General features: G+C 48.2%; 1 long non-coding RNA gene across 1 annotated transcript in view; it reads right to left on the bottom strand.

The window, feature by feature from the left end:
- LOC110394503 overlaps nucleotides 1–10,602 on the bottom strand; it is a 42,577-nt gene extending 31,975 nt beyond the window's left edge. Inside the window, exon 1 of the long non-coding RNA XR_002435673.1 lies at nucleotides 7,944–10,602. This is a non-coding gene — a long non-coding RNA (uncharacterized LOC110394503). The remainder of the gene's footprint in view (nucleotides 1–7,943) is intronic.

The raw sequence follows: 12,117 nt of genomic DNA, 5'->3' as shown, positions 1-12,117 counted from the left end.
AGCACATCAAAGCCCAACCTGCTGCACCTGGGCTGTGCTGGACACTTCAAGACATGACCATGATCTTCCAAAATCACCATGAGCAAAGGCAGAGACCAGCAGGAGGCACTGGGATGGCTGCCCAGCCTGGGTGTCCTCCAGCTGCAATCCAGTGTAGCTCCAGAGCACCTCCGCACACTGGCTCTGCAAGATGGATGTGGTCACCAACAGAGTCTTGTCTCATTCACCAGCTCATCCTCAGGTGGGACTGCAGGAGCTTGGATAATCTCCGAAGAATCAAATGGCTTGCATCCTGGCTTGGATCAGAAATAGTGCAGCCAGCAGGACCAAGTGATCCATCCCCCTGTACTCAGCACTGGTGGGCTGCACCTCGAGTACTGTGTTCAGCTTTGGGCCTCTCACTACAAGAAAGACATTGAGGCCCTGGAACATGTGCAGAGAAGGGCAGTGAAGCTGTGAAGGGTCTGAAGCACAAGTCTTATGAGGAGTGGCTGAGGGAACTGAGATTGTTCAGTCTGGAGAAGAGGAGGCTCAGGGGAGACATTATTGCTCTCTACAACTACCAGGAAGGAAGTTGTGACAAGGTGGGGGACAGCCTCTTCTCCCTGGTAACAGTGAGAGGAAGAGAGGGGACGGCCTCAAGTTGCACCAGGAGAGGTTCAAGCTGGAAATCAGAAAAAACTTCTTCTCCAAAAGAAGTTGGTTGGGCACTAGAACAGGCTGCTCAGGGAGGTGGTAGAGTCACCATCACTGGAGGTGTTCAAGAACCATGGAGATGTGGTACTTAATGACATGGCTTAGTGGGCAATATTGGTGGTCAGTCGATGGCTGGATGCTAGGTGACCTTAGAGGTCTTTTCCAAACTTAATGATTTTATGATTCAATGATTCTAAGAACCCACATGTCATATTCTCTGATCTCTGTACCTAATTTACTGTCTTTTCCAAATCCTTTAAGTCTTCTTTATCCTTCCCGGGCTACAGAAGCAGGAGTAGAAAATATTCCAGGTGTCACTAGAGCAAGGCTATGTTTGAAGTGTTGTTTCTTCCTTAGTTTGATAAGAAAGACCTCTCCGGTAAAGCAGAACATTACATTTAGATGATGACACTCAGGACATCTCTGGTCTGTTCTCAGCTACCACCTCAAAGACATCCTTGGCCTCTCAGCTCAAAAGCAGTTGTTTACCTTTCCCTATCTGTGCTATTTCCTCTCTTTCAATCCAAGAAATCATTCTTGAAGCACAACAATTCTGTGCAGTTCAGGCTCCCCAAACCCTGCCATGCTGTCTCTCTGCTTTCTTGGCCAGCATTTGAGGAGCACTGGGCACCCAGCAACAGCCTCTGCTCGCTGGGAAGGGGAGGGCGTTTCACACAAAACCTCTTGATCATCCCTTATTCAGCAGTATGAAAGCAGCCTAAAAAGTACTATGAACTCCTCTGGGATGAAAGGCACCAGTGAAGTGTAGGATGTCACTCTCCTTCATGGCAGGGGATGTTACACAACTCCCTCTGTGAATGCAGAAAGTAATTTCTCTGCAAGCAGGCTTCCCCTCCTCTTCTGCTGATGACAGTTCTCACCAGGCTCATGGCCATCTCTCCCTTTTGCTTCTTTCCCTTCTGCATATACACTTCAAGCTGTACACCAGTCAAGAAATATTCCCAGATCAGAGGAAAGAAATGGGACCAGAGGATACCAATTTAAGCTAATTACCTTGGCTGCTGTGAGTTTTCCCTGATACCATTGCCAGAGCCTTTCTCATATGCTGACCCACTCAGCGAAAAACACATCTGTGTTTTTCTTTACATTTCCTTACTAAACACTGATCAGATAGGATGAGCCATTTATGTGCCATCCATTCTACACCAGCCTGTCCCAGCAGTGTTGCATGAATGCAACTTTGGGGGTGATGCTGGTGACCCCAGGAGCTAAGAGGTCAAAAAGGCCTGACTGCACATTGGACTGAGTTTCATACAGAGGTGGCTTGCAAAGCTGAATTAAGCAAAGAGTAGCGAGAGAATCTGGTGGTTTTAGCACCGGGGTTGATGCGGAGCTGCTGTGGCTTTCTCAGAAATATGAAGTGGCTTGCTAAGTAGTATGAAAGTTCATGCAAGGTTATCAGAGATGGGACATCCACAGCAAGGGGCCCAGGACCATGTCCAGCTTCTGAACATCTCGAAGGAGACCCCATAAGCTCACTGGGCAACCTGTGTCAGAGGTGAGCCACCCGCATAGCACAGAAATTTTTCCTTATGTTCAGAAGGAACTTCCTGTGTGCTGGATTGCTGGACCTGGATCACTGAAACACAAGGTTCAAACCTCTGCAAGAGCAGACCTAGGAATTGTTTCAGTACACACAGGAGGGCAATGATTAGCATTTCCAGGGTGAGAAAGAAACCAGAAACTAACATCAGCCCCAGGACTGTCCAGACTTCACTGTGGCTGCTTCTAATCCCACATGGCCTCCCCACCCTTCCAGCCTTCATACAAGGGATGTTCCTCAAGCATACAATCATAGGATATCTCAAGTTGCAAAGGATCCACAAGGATCATAAAATCATAGAATCATTAAGGTTGGAAAAGACCACTAAGGTCATCTAGTCCAACTGTCCACCTACCACCAATATTGCCCACTAAACCATGTCCGTAAGTACTATATACACTCTTCCCGTAAACACCTCCAGGGACAGTGAATCCACCACTTCCCTGGGCAGCCTGTTCCAATACCTCACTACTCTTTTGGAGAAGAAATTCTTCCTAATATCCAACCTGAACCACCCCTGGCACAACTGGAGGCCAATTTCTCCCATCCTAATGCTGATAGCTGGGAGATGAGGCTGAATTCCACCTCACCATAGCCTCCTTTCAGGGAGTTGCTCCACACAGGTCCACACAAAATTCCCTCCTTTGGATATCAATAGTATTTTTTTCCTTCATATATTGCAGCACAGCACAGCATGCTCACCAGTGTCTGCAAGGACTGCAGTAACTGAGCACAGAGGACAGCCCACCATGACTCAGCTACCCCAAGGGCAGCACAAGGACCATTTCATACTGCTGCTATCGACGCCACCAACGACTCCACAGCCGGCGGGAGCCATACGAGGCTGCAACAGGAAATCGGTCTTAATCACCATCTCACTTTTCATTCTCCACTTCAGTTCTGCTACTTTAGCAGCTGCTGAGAGCTGGCTCCACACTTTCAGATGAGCAACGGTTACAACGTGGCATTTAGCTTGAGTGCTTTCAGACTGCAGCTCCAAAAGCAAAAAGAAACGTGAAGCTGGGGAGGTGTGGGGAGAAATCTGTTGACCGTGGCTTGGAGACCAGGCTGACGTTATACATCCATCTTTGCCATGTATAGATTTCCTGAGGTCTCACCACAAGCTCACCAAGTCCAGTAGGAAAACACTGGTTATTCTTTGCTTTGCCATTCCTCTCCTCTGCAAGAGAGCTGAAGTTCTCTAGGTGCAGCACAGAGGCATCTGAGGGACATTTGGAAGCGGCCTCGTCCCTGCTCCATCCAAACCCAGCACCCATGCTGGCAGATGCACGCAGGCAGGACATGGGCACTGCATGGAGTTGCTGCCTCACCATGCAACATGGACATGTTTCGCAGATGTGTCTCCAGGTGTTTCCCCTTCTCCTTCTTTGTGATACAGCTACTGACCTGTTGCGGTAGTGAGGCCACTCACTATCAGTGTAACTAACTGCTCAGCCTCTGCGGAGCCCAGCAAAATTCCCCTAGCAAAGGGGAAGTCTGCTGCCATCATAACCCATGCAGATGGCAGAGCTGCCCCTGGACACCTGCACTGTCAGAAAGGGAAAGAGGGTGCTGGGATCCAGGAAGGAGCTTAGCCAGAGCACACTGACAAATTTAACCCTGTGCAGCAGGGCAGGGTCACTCACAATCAGCATGTGCTCTCATGTCCCATTCACCTCCAGAGGCAGCAGCCAACCCAGGAACACAGAGGCTGGATTTCAGTGCTCAACTTCAGTTGCCTTCTCCTTCTGCAGCCTCCCCACAGCAGCACAGCATTGCTGCAGCAGCTGCAGGAAACAATTCTTGTTATGCGGGTGACTGAGCTCTGGATGTCTAGAAAGGCTATGGAGTCTCCATGGAGATCTCCAAAAACTTCTTGGAAAGGTCCTGGGCATCCTGCACTGCATGTTCCTGCTTGAGCAGGGGTTGGGCCAGAGGGACCCAGACTTACCTGCCAACCTGGGATTCTAGCATTCTGTTTCCCAATGCACCCAAAAGCCTTTCCAGGACATGTGATGGGCAGACTGAGACAGGAAGTGCCAGCAGGGAGTACCAGCTCCCTCCTGGCCCCCCACTGAGCTGTTGGCGTCTGATGATGTGCAGCGTGCGCTGGCAGCTCGGAAGGCCAACTATGTTCTGGGCTGCATTAAAAGAGGAGTGGCCAGCAGGGAGAGGGAGGTGATTGTCACCCTCTACTCGGCTCTTGTGAGGCTCCATCTGGAGTACTGCGTCCAAGCCTGGGGGCCCTAGCACGAGAAAGATGTGGAGCTCTTGGAGCGAGTTCAGAGGAGGGCGACCAAGGTGATCAGAGGGCTGGAGTACCTCTCCTACAAGGAAAGGTTGAAGGAACCGGGCTTGTTTAGCTTGGAAAAGAGAAGGCTCTGGGGAGACCTCACTGTGACCTTCCAACACTTGAAGGGAGCATATAAACAGGAGGGGGAACAATTGTTCTTGAGGGTGGATAGCGAAAGGACAAGGGGGAATGGTTTTAAACTGAGACAGGGGAGATTTAGGTTAGATATTAGGAGGAAGTTTTTCACTCAGAGGGTGGTGATGCCCTGGAACAGGTTGCCCAAGGAGGTTGTGGATGCCCCATCCCTGGAGGCATTCAAGGCCAGGCTGGATGTGGCTCTGGGCAGCCTGGTCTAGTGGCTGGCAACCCTGCTCACAGCAGAGGGGCTGAAATTGGATGATCTTTGAGGTCCTTTTCAACCCAGGCCATTCTATGATTCTATGATGATGTCCTTCCTCCCTTCCTTCACTGCACACCAATGGCATCCCAGCACTCTGCTGGCACCCAACATCCCCATAGCCAGGCCTGGTGTTGGCCCATGTCAGCTCTTCAAAGGTTATGCCAGACTGGATATGAGCTGGCTGCTCCCTATGACTGCTCTGTACTTGCCCCAGAAGGACACGTTTCTCAGTGAGGAGAAACTCATATCAGGACCATCGTTGTTGGTTCAGTGTCACCTTCCCCCGAGCTGGCTGCAGTTAAATGCATCCCAGCCATGTGATGCTAGAAGTTGACTAAAGTATTTCCTGTTAATTTTCACTAGCAGGATGGAGGTATACATCTATGCTCCCCTCCTGTTCACATGTGCACATTCCAGAGCCCTACACTAAGATGTCCTGTTTGGGAACTATCAGTTCCTCCAGGAAGCAATGGGAGTTCCACTAACAACTTACGAGGGACCCTGAGTTTGTCCACTAACTGACCAACCATCTGAGAACGGTGGTTTACCTACCAGGAGCCTCATGTCAAAGAGGAACACATGAGCAGGGGAGCTTGTGATTTTGCCCTTGGTGAAAACACTCTCAACAAACAAGTAGACAAGAAACCTCACAGCATCCTCTCAATGTGCTCCTTCACTGCAAGGAGCATCTTGAATTCCACAAGGCCCCTTCCATAGTGAGTGACTGTAGACAACAATCATTTCTATGCCACATTGACAGCAACACAGCAAAAACCTTGGAGATACTGCAAGAAGAAGGAGCAGAAGTGATAATGGGGTTATCACACTGGTCTTCTACCTAGAGGATGACATGTGCTGTTTGGGGCAGACTTTGAGCCCATCACTTTTCTTTGAATAAAGTGCCCAATATTCCTCTGCTGGCTTTCCACATTGCAAGGTATTCCCAGCTGACACTTTAAGATATACTTCAGGTGTATTGTGGTCTGCTTCTCAAAGTAGATGGCCACCGAGCAGCATGTTCACAGCAGATCACTGTGGCTTCAACAAAGCACCTTGTGACAACTGCACAGCACGATTGTGCTGTGATAAAACACAGACATGATAAAACACACGGGAATCTAATCTTAGGTACTACCTGTTGTTAAATCAGACAAAAATGACAACATTTTAAATTATGGAAGCATTGAGCCAAGATCCAAAGAAACCTGTGACTCAAAACTAATTCAATCTTATGGAAACAGAGTGCTGTTCACCTCTTGAACCCCCCACACTGCCTCAAATAACATGTCTCCTTAGAAGCCCCCCATGATCCTTGTGCTCTGCATCCAGCCATGGAAATGTCACTGTCCTTGCTGTGTTGCCAGAGGTCAATCGCCCATCCACAGCAAGGGGAGGCAGAGTAGACCTGTCACATGTTAGCATCCTCTCCTTGTGCTTCAGCTTTCCTAGTAACAGAAGATGGCTTTGTGCTAATAGGAAGCAATAGATAAGGTGTAAATGCCCCCGTCTCTGAGGGTAGCAGCTTTGTGCAGAAGGAAATGGGAGCAGCAGTATCCTACATCACTCCATCGAGATGCATTTCACCCAAGGAGGGTTATCAGAGCATGGAGGTTGGTGAGGTCAGTTCAGCAGAGCTGTGCTACAACATCTCAGTAAAACAGCCCAAGACTCATGCCGCATGGATAGCTAATTTTCTCCTTATAGCGCATTTACCACTGGCAGATGTTAGAGACTGCGAGTGCTTCACAAGCCATTTGCAGTAACACTTGTAGACATTACTGAGTAGCTCAGGAACTTAATTATCTTTCTTCAAAATTACCTGTGTGATTTAAAAGCCTATTTGGACTACAGGTGCCCTGGGATACACACTTCCCAATCAAGTTGCATAGCTGGCACGATCTGGAAGTTACCACGCAATTCATTCACACTGCTTGAATGGCCCTTCCTACCTACCTACCTACCAAACCCACAGGAAGATACCCCAAAATTATCCTTCAACCAGAGAAAGAGGCATAACTCCAGCAGCAAACTTCTTATCCTAATCTGCTGCCTGCCTGCATTTACCAAACAAGAGCAAGGGAAGCATCCTCTTTAGAGTACAGAAAACACTCAGCACACACACACATCTGAGGACATGAAGACGTAAAATAAATATATTTAGGGAAGTTATTACGCTTCTCGGAAACTCTTTGCAAGTGTATTATTTATGAGGCTGAGCAGCAATTTTTAGAGCCTGCAGGCAGCTCACAACTTGAATCAAGAGGCACATGCACAAACCCACTTACTAATATTGGCCCGTGTGGCTGGAAAGCCCCGTGCACCTCCCAGCCCTGCTTGCAGCAAGGCGACACGGCCGGGTGCTCACTTTGAATGCACACAGCCAAGGCTGTGTGGGGGAAACACCGGGTCCCACGGCTGAGCTGTGAGCCTCACCCCAGGGAGCAGCTCAAGGTGAGCAGGGCAGGGCTGGCACTTTCATTTCTCTGCCTCAGAAGTATTTCCACTGAGCATTCAACAGAGTGCGGATTAAGAGCTTTCATCAGGGTGGTTTTTTTTTTTCTCTTTTTTTTTTTAAAGCATGGTATAGTAGGAGCACGTGCCTTAAGTGGAAGACCATGCCATTAAAACTCCCGCAGAACCTTTCCTGGTGGATGACACACAATCCCTGTGAGCCAAATTCCCATTCCTTCCCCACAGAGCAATGCCAGGTTACCACTAAGGACAATTTTGTCATGAGATCAGTTCATGCCAAGCGAATCTCTGATACAGAGTCTAAATGGAGAAGGTCTTCAGGGCATTTTCTGCCTTTCTGGCAAGGGACCTAGCTGACCCAGTGATGACAGATAAGCTGTCAAACAAGGGCTTCTGTGACAACAGTTGTTCCCAGAGCCAGCTGCAACACAGTTTATTTTTGCCACATACGCAGGATGCAGCTCTTTACTGCAGCGTGCACAAATGAAAGCTTCCACACAGAGCTCAGCAAAACTTACCTTGAAATGTGGATCCTGCATCAGTGCTTGCAATCAGTGTAGGGAAGCATCAGAGTCATGTCATCGGGACAGATCCTCAAGCAAGATTTCTCTACACAGTGTGCTCCTATTCTCTGTCACTGTGAAAACAATTGCAGCACCTGATGCGCTATCATGACTTTGCTGCAGCTCCGGTCTCAGCTTGCTGATGGCACAAGGGAACACTTTGCTTGTATGGGCTGCGCAGGGTCACGGCCCAGCATCCTCATGGAAAATGAGCTTCTTCAGCAGGCTGAGCCATGAATACAGGAGTTGACGCAGAGCCTTGCTCACTTTGCCATCAGAGGCACATCCCTCTCTGCAGCACTCCTCATCCAAATGTCTCCTTTTGACTTCTCTTTGCACCCCTCCAAGTTGTCTACCCACCTCCAGCTAATGGAGACAGGGACTGACACCTCCCCAGTAGCTCCTGCCATGTGCTACCTCCACAGAATCGCAGAATGGGTGAAGTTGGCAGGGACCTGTGGTTCCTTCTGGTCTGACCTCTGCTCAAGCAGGGACACTCAGAGTAGGGGGCCCAGGACCATGCCTCCTGGAAGTCTGCTCATTCTGCCCCACTCCCTGTGCTCTGATGGGTCCAAGCATGGCGGATGCCATTCTTACCACAGTCAAGCCAATGTTTTTTTTTTTTTCTGCTGCCTACACTGCAGCCAGCATTTTGTCTTTAGTGAGTCACATGAGCACCCCAAAGCAGCAGCTGTCTTACCTGTTCTGGATTCTTGGGGCTGTTCTGCTGGAAAAGCAGTCAATGGCTCTGGAAAGAAAACAGAAGAAAAACACAAAGAATCGAGGAAAGCCATTAACTGCCTCTATTAAAAAGACAAACTGCAGGTTGTCCTGGAGAATACCTACAAGACTGAAGCCATTCATCAGCAGCTCTCATTTTAAGATGACATCTTTCAATTTGGTTTCAAGTGACATGTACCCTGTAACCCCTCAAGGAGGCAAAAACACTTCTGTGAGCTGTTCAGGTGGACAAATCGGGGGGTAAAAGGTGCTAGAGAACCAAAACATGTTAGTGGGAAAGCACAGGGTGGGTTAAGGTTCCTGGCTCTTGATGCGAACATATTCATGTCAGCTGCACAGCTATCAGTATTCTAGCATGAGTCATCTGTAATACTTATCTAATGGTGATTAAGCTTCTCTCGCTGCTCATACTTTCCAGATAAATCTGTGAAGAAAACAAAAGGGGAAAAAAACATCAGAACATGTTACTAAAGAAGTAAAAGGAAGGGCACTGGCAGCACAGCTGGGATGGGACCTGCATTAGCAAGACAGTATTCAAAGCAGCGAGGAGAAACTCAGCTCAAGGCTAGTTGAAGAACACAGGCACCAAGAGGAGCAAGACAGCTCTAAGACCCATCTGGGTCCCGGTGATGTACCACTAACAATCTATACCATGCCCTTTCCTGCTGGCGAATGCTACAGCCAACGGCTACAGCATAGCCTGTGACACCTGCTTTGTCTAGGATCAGGACTCAAACTGACACAGCTTCCATCTCACAAGCAGAAAGGAGCCCTGTAGCACTGGCAAAGGATGCACAGGCAGCCTAGTGAGGAGGCCCCGGAGCCAGCTGGGGTCACTGCCTATAAAATCCCCACCCAGCCCCTGTGCATGGTGCACAGAGATCATAACAGCGGCCATGCTTCCCTTCTACCCTTGTTCTTAGGAATGCTTAGATAGCAGCTAAGCTGTGAACATTTTTCATTGGGCAAATAATGAAAGAAAAAGACAAGTCATCTTGTTTCAGGTCTCTGCTTGATCAAAATAACGATGAACAAGCGCGCTGGCTTGATCACACCCAGCAGGACATGACCTTTGCATTCTGGTGAGCCGCAAGAGCCGAGGCACAGCCTTGGAGGACTTTCTCACCAGAGAAATCACTGATGGGAAGGTGGGGGAAATACCCCCGGGTCTCCTGAGGGGGCTGAGTCATCACATGGGCCCCATGTAGAGATTTCTTAGGGGTGGCTGAGGACAAGGTGGGCAGTAGGGAGAAAACACCTCTGCAGCTTCACACAGCAAAAAGGAAGAGAAAACCCCAACTATGAATCACTTGCACGCTGCCTCAACATCTTTTGCTAAAAGCTACCAAAGCATCTTACACAGGATGCCACCAGGTCTCCCAGCATGCCAGCTCTCCTGCAGTGGTTTGCAGGGCAAGGCGCTCCAAAGGTGGGCAAAATGCTCATCTGCTGAGCAGATATCTGCATGTGTGCAGTCATAAACATTCCAGCTCCCAGTAGAGTGCACAATGTGGGTTAGGGTGTCCCTCTTCCCATGAGTGAAGCTTGCTGCCAGCCTACACCACTCCTGCATGGGCCAGGGGGACAAATCCAGCAGGTAGCACCAAGCCCTGAGATGTCCTCCTCCATCTCCTCCTGCTTGCTGGGAACAGAGAACAGAAGCTCTGCTGTGGTCAAGATTTATGAGAATCCTTGACTAACTTCCTATACATAATCAAATCCAGCAGGCAAAAAGCCAACAGAATTTAAGTTTGCTTTGACCAGGGGATAATCCTGATGGGATGAATGTCAGGCTCTTGGATCCAAGGATCTTTCTTTCTATCAAGAACTGCATGTGCTTCAGGACCATGGGCTGGTTGCCCCCCACCCGATCAGGCTGCCCAGAGCCCCATCCAGCCAGGCCCTGAACACCTCCAGGGATGGGGCATTCACAGCTGCTCTGGTCAGCCTGTGCCAGTGCCTCACCTCCCCCTGAGTAAAGAATTGCTTCCTAACATCTAACCTAAATCTTCTCTCTTTTACTTTTAAAACATTACTCCTTGTCCTATCACAAGAAGAGAGGAGCAAGAAAGTGGGTCCTGCCTCTGGCATCAGCATACTCATGCCAGGTGAAAATGGCCACGTAACCACAGCCTTAGACTTGCGCTCCCACCACTCAACCACCATCCTTTAACCAAAACTGATTCCTCTTTATTAGCACAGGCTCTGTATGCGGACAGCCACCTAGAAATAAAACCAGGCCAAGCTGTTCTCTCCTGAATTCTCACGCTCTTTTGTATTATGTATGTTCTGTTTGTTTTTTGTGTTTTGTTTTTTTTTTAACATAACATTGAGAAGAGCCTCGCTAGTACAGAATGTCCCTTCCACCTTTTCCCATTTGAATCAATCATTGTGGATGTGACGCTCAGGGACATGATCTAGTGGTGGATGTGGCAGTGTCAGGTGGATGACTGGATCTGATGATATAAAGGGTCTTTTCCAACTGAAATGACTCTGTGATTCTGTTCTACCTGGAGGACACAAGACCTGGCCTTAGTCAACAGCCTGTTGGAGCAGCATGACCCATGTCCCCAGTCCTCTTTGAAATCTCTCCAGCTTTTCTAGGCACACATCTGCTGCTCTGAGATCTTTCTAGTGAATACTTTTACTCTGGTTTTTGGACTTTTTTTTTAGTGGTATGCTCAAAATTGCATACGCTTTGTAAATTGCTAAATATACTATTCATAGGAAATCAGTACAGAGGGGAAGAGGGGAAAAACCACCACATCCTTCTGTCAAGATGCAAATAAAGCTCTGGGTAGGAACTGAACTGGCCACAGTTGTCACCTAGCCCCAGCAGCACGTGTGATACAAAATTAGACAGGGATTAGGAAACTCCTGAAAAACAAAATAGGACCATCTTGTCAGCAACAAACAATTTTTAATTAAAAGAGGACTATCAGACCCAAATCAATTGAAAACTTGGTCTACTGCAGCATTTAGCCTAGTCAGTTTTACATAGAAAAAGGAAAAAAAAAAAAAAAAGGAAATCAATGATTATCTATGTAGCAACCTCTCACAGCTCTACACATTTCTATCAGCAAATAAAGTTAGTCATATTACGGGGATCTCTCATCTGTATTATGCCACAAGGGCAAACAACTGTGCGCAACCAGCTTCGGACTGTGGCTCTGGAATTTACAGAAGCAAGGAAAAATCAACAGGAGCTTTGTCTGAATAAAGACAGTGGGTTTAAGCATACACGGCTCGTGCTGATGTGCGGTGAACCAGCTCGGTTTGCAGGCATGTGTGCACAGTTAAAGATAACTATCTCTACATATTTATATCAGAGATGCTTATTTATATCAAAGAGGGAGAGAAAATTTCTTGCATGCAAAACAGGGTGACG

The sequence above is a fragment of the Numida meleagris genome, chromosome 2 (assembly GCF_002078875.1).
Source record: "Numida meleagris isolate 19003 breed g44 Domestic line chromosome 2, NumMel1.0, whole genome shotgun sequence".
Lineage (NCBI taxonomy): Eukaryota > Metazoa > Chordata > Aves > Galliformes > Numididae > Numida > Numida meleagris.
Note: the sequence above shows the minus strand (reverse complement) of the source record. Positions and strands in the feature narration are given on the sequence as shown.